Here is a 7,510-nt window from a genome sequence, read left to right as displayed (position 1 = left end):
GTCCAAGATTGATCCGTTGAAAAGATTATAATGTTTCAGCAGTTTGAACAGATTTATCAAAAACTCCGCACACTGTTTGCGGAACATTGCCCACAGTGATTCAATTCTCTGATTGTGTGTACTTGACCCGTAAATATAGCACTTAACTGAATGGATACTATTTCGACGGAAGAATCGCTGCATATGTTCAACAAACTTATTTTCTGTTCCAAAGTCACTTCTGACCGATTTCGGCAACCTTCCAGTCCTACGACAGCTTCGATATAGTAGCCTGCTATAACTTTTGGGTCATTGTTCGTTATTCTAGCCTTCAACCATATAAGTTTTCTAGAAAAACCATCTATACATCCGTGAATGGTTATGCCGAAAGGTTTGAGTTTATCGTACCCGTCTACATGCCAAATGCTGTTGGGTCCACAAGATATGTACTCTCTGCGTTTTAACTTGCATCTTTTCCGAAATTCAACACTTTGCCTATCCAAAGCTTTCTGAATAATACGAACATTCTCCATGCTAATCACTAAGTTGTTCTTTATACACTGCGATATCCATATGATCCGTTTGTCTTTGTCAGAAACGATTGAATAAAATCATAGCATCTTTCTATACTTGATTGTTTGCGTTTATAAAGCTCAATAGAATTTGCAATTCGACGTAAATCCCGTGTATTAATACAAATATCATGTTTATCCTGAAGTAAAAGCTTTATTTCTGAGTAAGAACATCCGTGTCTGAAATAGGAATACAGAGATGGAAGCCACCATTTTTCCATATTCTAAGAAAAATCTGAAAAAGAAATATTAATATGTTTACATCGGCGCTGGACTTTTTGGGTACAGTAAAGCAAAATATACAAAAAATTTTTATTGGTAGCAATTAAAACATCTTGAACATTTCTTAAAAAATCGAAAAGAGTAATTAATTTGAATAACAGAACTACTGATAAATTAAATTTGCACATGCATGTGCACTACAGCATGGAATGCAACCGCCACACATATGCACACTCTGTCTGTCTAGAGAGTGAACATAGCAACTTTCTCCTGCGATAAGTTAAAATGTGCATTTTGATATACATGTTTGATTTTATGTTACGTGTACCAATAGCAGAATTTGGACCTTTCACAACTTAGTATTTCGATTGAAAGAGCTTTTTATCTATCAGAAAATCGGGCTTTCATCAACACCCATCAGATAGCCACTCATTGATTTATTTTTTCACTTGCTCATTTGCGTTTTCCAAAATAAAAAAATATTCATGATTCCCTTTTCTGCATTCATTTGATCTATTAGCATTTTGCTTTTCTATACATTTTTAAAGTTCTGTCAGCCCTATTTTGCGTTTCAGTCATTCTACTCCGATCGAATTCCAGTAAACTATATAACAATTTATTATATTCTTTTTCATTAAAAAAAACCCCAAATAATATATAATTGAATTAAAATAAAATTAATCACTTGATATGGGGTTCCACAATGCAATATATTTCTACACATAATCTTTTATTTTATTTATTTATTTTTTACTATCATTATTTTTTTTACTTTTGTGAATCATGTGCACATGCTTAAACTCCCAAATAATAATTTTTTTTTTAATTTTCCTTATTTTACTACTTTGGCTTATAAATACATTTCTTATTTACTTCTTTGGCTAAATGTTTGGCAGTTCCTAAGTCCACGTGTAAATTTTGGATTTACATTTACACTTGTTAAATTCTAAAAGTTGACCAATCTAACCAACAGTAATCAATCCCGTTTCCGAACTTATAAAAAAATGGTCAACCCGTTCACCAGAAGCATGGGCTAGAACGGTCTCGTGTGGCGTTAGTAAAACTGCGTACTAACGTCGTGTGCTAGCACAGTAAAATCCGGGAACTACGTCCGGCTAGATAAGGCAGTCTAAATTTACATACACTTTTTGGCTCGGCATAAATTTTTCGGCATTCTAAAACAGCATACACCTTTGGTAACTGAAACTCCAACATTATCAATTATTAAATTTGCACTTCACCTTTGGATATTCACTAAACCACACCCATCTGACTCTAAAACGCATACACTTTTTGGCAATCTAAATCACACAGGTCTCCCCTGCCTTCTGGGTCCGACTGATTATCCTTGGCTTTTCTCCATCCAACTTGGCATTTTCCTCCTTTACATGGTCCATTTTCAAATTTTATTTTTACTATTTACTATTTAATATCTAACATTTCAGCTATTTATAATATATATTACCTTTTCCCTATACTTTTTAAACAACTTTTTTTTGGTTGAAAATACAATTTAAACAAATAGCAAAATTATTTAAAGCCCACCAAATTGGGCCGTCCGTGCGAGACCCGACAGGGTAGTCAAGGGCGTTAAAAACCCCCTTTATTTTATTCTTTTTTTGGTTTATTCTTACGTTTTTTATTAACACAAAATACAGATACTCTTAGTCTTCTTATATCCATTTGATTTCGATTTTTTGTCTCTTTCAGTTGCATGTTGTAATTGCAGAGATGCGTATAAGTGTCTAGTTCTTGTTATTTTAAGCGGAAATTCATGATTTCGTTTTATTTCTACATTACCCGATCGACGGAAAACGTTCCAAACGTTCAAAAAGAGAAAGTTCGACAAATCGCTAGACATTTGTTTTGGTCGTATTTTATCCGTTTTAAATGGTTTAAACCATAATAAATGAAATATGTGTATTCCTAAGTGTATGTACAATTACAAAGTATCATTATTTCATAGAAGAAATTGCCAATGGATTGTAGAATTGCGTTGGAGCATGACATTTTCTCAACGAATTACCCGGAAAATATTGACATCCGACGTTTCGCTAGACGTTTTCAAAAAAGATGTAACTTTTTTGTTTGTACTGGAAATTTAATCAAATGCCGACGTAGAATTGCTAAAAGTATGTACATTTTTAGGACATATTAATCGGAAAAGAATATTGTGTAAATAAGTTCTTACATTAATAACAGAATATGATTACTGAACGCTCTTAGAAATCTGACCATTTACCAACACTTTAATTTTTGCATTGAATATTTTTTTTTGTCTAAAATTAACGCAATTTTGATAACTATCTCAAAAAGAACATATGAAATTATTCTTCCATGCAAAATTTGGCAAATTTGATACCCTCTGCAATACGCAATTCACTATTTTAGCTTTTTTGAACCTACTCTGTGTTACACCTGACATAAGGAATTTTGACGTTTTTTTACGGGTTTTTGGAAAGTTTAATTGATTATAAAGAATAAGATGTACCATTTGTGACAAATATTCAGAACTTATTACTAGTTCAAATTCCAACAGTATATAGCTTTCACATAATCACAGTTATGATTGTTTACAATAGTCATTTGTAGTTGAGATAGGTGTGTTTTTCAACGTCATATACTTAAGGTTCTAGAGAGCTGAATCGCTCACCTGGTTAAACACATACATAAACTACAGATGGTCAAATACTTATGCAAATTTGCATGAAGAATAGATCTTATTTGATTAAGCTTTCAATCATTTTTTTCCTATTTACATTCAAGTAATCTGCTATTATTTCCGAAATCATCAGCAAAATGACACTTTTATGAGCTATTACTCTAAAAAGGATCAACAAATTTTTCTGAAATTTTAACAAATGATATACCTTATTTTTTCTCAATTACATTAATCATCAGTCTGTCATTGTTTTCTTAATAATCTGCTATAACTGGAAAAAAATACCAAGAATTACTCTTTCAATGGTCGTAACTCCAAGAAGGATCAACACATATTTCTGAAAAATGCACCAGGAATAGATCTTACAATGCTCAACAATTTTCAAATGTTATTTGAACACCAATCTGCTTCCGTTTTCTAAATAATAAGGAAAAACTGGAAAAATTCACACACAAAACATGACACTTTCAAGGACCCTAACTCCAATAAGAGTTACATTTTTTGTCTGAAATTTGAACCAACGATAGATTTTAATGTTTGGGGGTTAGGGAATAGTGAGCAAGTGTGCGTTAAGAGGCACTTTACCTTTTCGGGATCAATCTTCTTTAAGTCACTGTGACCATCACGTCTTGACTCCGTAGTCCCTTTGTGCAGAATGAGAGTTGTCTGTACGGAATTATAAATATGTTGTGGGAACGAGATATTTCAGTTGTGGAAATGACATATATTATCTTGTGGGTACGATATAGTTAACTTGTGGGAACGACATAATATCTTGAGGGAACGATATATGTATCTTGTGGGAACGAAATAGTATCTTGAGGGGACGACATAATTTCTTGAGGGAACGAGAAACTTGTGTGAACTACATACTTTCTTGAGGGAACAACATAATATTTTCTTTTTCATGGCCGCATTCTGCCATCGTATAAATCAGACAACTGAATGTTGACAGTAATATCTTTGGTATTTAACTGGTTTCCATCTTCCTTTGTACACAAAAGATTCTGTTGGCTGACGTGTGTAGTTTGTTCTACTAAATATACAGGCTTCTTTAATACCATAGAAATCCTGGACAAAAAATTCAGCTTGTATTTATTTTATTTTGCTAATATATTTCTGGTGTTATTGCCGTTCTATTAAAATGTTTTATCTACATGAACATGCATTAACATACAATTTAAAATAAAATCTTACAGATGGGATTATTGTAATTACATTTTTTCAGAAAAAATAGCTATGTGTTTTTCTGTATGGTGAGAAGTCAAAATCACTCACTCAACCAGCGACGGACATACTATAAAAAGAAGGTCCAGTCACACTGTTCGTGAACTGGCATGAAAAAAAAATCTGGTTGTAGAAATGTTCACCCATTAACAATATATATCATAGAGTAATCAAGGGAACCAAGGTTATAGCAGTTATAGAAATAGATAAGGAAATACAAGTATATTTTTACATTTGTATATCATCACAATCTTAGTATATTAAATTATCAGTTACTTTCATTATACAACCAGTTCAAATAGAACATAAAATCAAAAGTAAGCTATGAGAAAGAAATACCTGCCAAAAAGTTGTAGATTTTTTTATTTCAAGATATTTTAGACAACATTTCACCACTTACAAATATGCATGTGTAATCATTTGTTAAAACAATGAAATTACAAATGTATTGAAGTCTCGTGTATACAAATTCAATACTTGCCATGATGTATTTCCTCGTTTGTAACATAAATATTTAAGAAAAAGATAAAACAAAAGTTAATTTACGGAAATTATAAGCATCTCCAATTTTAATTTGAAAAGAAGCAGTCGTAGTTCGCCCAGGTTCAATATACTAAGATTTAATACACAGATTCATAGTTGTATTTTCGTTAGTAGTTTGTAGTCTTTGAAAAACATTTATTTTTAATTATTTTAGCGATTAACTCTGTGAAAAGGGTGAATGTTATGCTTTTTCAGCAAGCATGTTTACTTCCGGTTTCTTTACAACAAAACGCGAAACGAAAATTACATTGTCTCCCCTTTCCAGCGTGATCAATAAGTGACACTCTCCTGTCAGCGCGGCATTCCCATTGGAATGCCCTTTGCAGTCTCCCAATTATTGCTGATAAAAAAATGTCTAAAACCTTGGAAAAACGATCGATTGCATGAAGTTTAATTTGTTGAAAAGGGAACCTGATACTTCTGCTTCGGACTTCGCTCACACTGAAGGCCATTGCCTTCTTCATATTATTCCATTTCAGCAGTCTATCAAGCTTTTGTTTGAAACAGAATGAAATCAGTCTAAGTTACTTTGATGCTTACATGTACATAATATTGATGTTAAATGCTGAATACAAACGTTCCGATAATTTGTAAGAATTGTGTCCCTTACAGTGTACCCTATGTCTTTTTTTCATGTCTCTATAATACTGTAGTATGCTCTAGGTTTTTTTTCATGTCTCTATAATACTGTAGTATGCTCTGTGTAATATTTTATAAAATGCATTTCATCGGCGAAAACTTCATAAGTTTAATTAACTTGCGTCCTACCCCATGTGTTCTAAATACAATTGTCATAAACTAAAATTGCAAATATTAGCGCATATCTAAGATGCATGCCGGGATGATGACGTACACCGGTAAACTAATTATAGGAAACATGTAATTTACTGGAAAAAGTAAATTACCAAATTAGGATCATGAGTGCCGAAGAATGCCAGTCATCCAGCGTTCTTGGTACAAGTTTTTTTTGGAAAATTACGAAAACCAATTGATTATTTCAATTATTACAATGCATATAGATTTTTTCCAAAACTTATACTATTTTGAACATGAATTCTTAAATTTGTGAACGTTGAATTAATGTAATATTGTTTTGATGGGAGATGTAGACAAAGTCCTAGACTGAAATAACTGAATTTATTTCACATTACGGTAAGTTAATGAGCATGTCAATTCCTCGAGGTTGGGCTTGGGTACACCAAAAGAATTTTCGTCACGGAAGTGTATGTTGTAAAGCATGCTCATCGACTATCCAACAATTGGTCAACTTATCAAAGAATAGGAGACAGTCGCACGTTTTTCTGTGTTGACAGTCTGATCAGTCGTCTGCATGCACATTAAGCGCCATTTTGGTTAAAAAAACTTTTTACCTTTCCGCTCATTCCCATAAATTTAGTCGACTTGGTCGTTGTGACTGTAAAAGGCTCAAATCTTACATACCACCTTCCCTGTTTTTTTTTAATTCATAAGGTAGAATTATTTGATAAACATGTCATGATTTTTACGTAAACATGTATTGGCATAGTGAACTTGAGCATATATTGAATTGGGCGTCTGTGTGGTTGCTTATTTTAACAGCGTCATCTGTTTGAAGTTTATTTTAATGTACACAGGTGCGGTAGCTTTTTTTCCTTCCTTTCAATTTTTCCAAGACCAAATAGTTATAAAACAATGACGAACAAAATTTTAATCAACCTTAGTGAAGGGCAGGTCTTATTCTCATAGTTCTATGCCTGCTACGGTCAGACTTTGGAAGGATTTAGATACATACAAGTCTATTATGGATTCCACGTCTATAAACCAGTTTAAGAAAAACTTGGGAGAAACATGTAAATCATCAAAACCTTCCGAATATTTCAATTACGGTAAATGGAAAAGTAATACTTACATGTGCATGTAACCTTGTCAATTGAGAAATTAAGCCAGCAACTTAAACTCACGTTTATTTCATGATTTCATTATTGACGACCCTTCTTGTCCAATATGTTCGGCTAAATGTGAAAACAATCGACATTTTTTCTTCGATCGTCCTGCTTATGATGGTGTTATTTGAGAAACTCTCTTGGCTGCAATTACCTCTGTCTTTAGAATTATTACCTTTTGGTTAAAACATTTTCTTCACAGGTACTGTGTTCTATGCATTTGAATTGCGTTTTATAAGGTTTTCCGTCATTGAAAATACGAATAATATTTTGACACGTCAGTGTAAGTGTTGGTAAGAATCAGGGGAAATAGGAAAAATTAGAAACATGCATATCAAAACCCCACCGATCTGACAATGTAATATCACTCAAGGGTACTTTCT

Source organism: Perna viridis, chromosome 13 (genome assembly GCF_037379345.1).
Source record: "Perna viridis isolate PV_CMFRI_1.1 ecotype Kerala chromosome 13, ASM3737934v1, whole genome shotgun sequence".
Classification (NCBI taxonomy): Eukaryota; Metazoa; Mollusca; class Bivalvia; order Mytilida; family Mytilidae; genus Perna; species Perna viridis.
Note: the sequence above shows the minus strand (reverse complement) of the source record.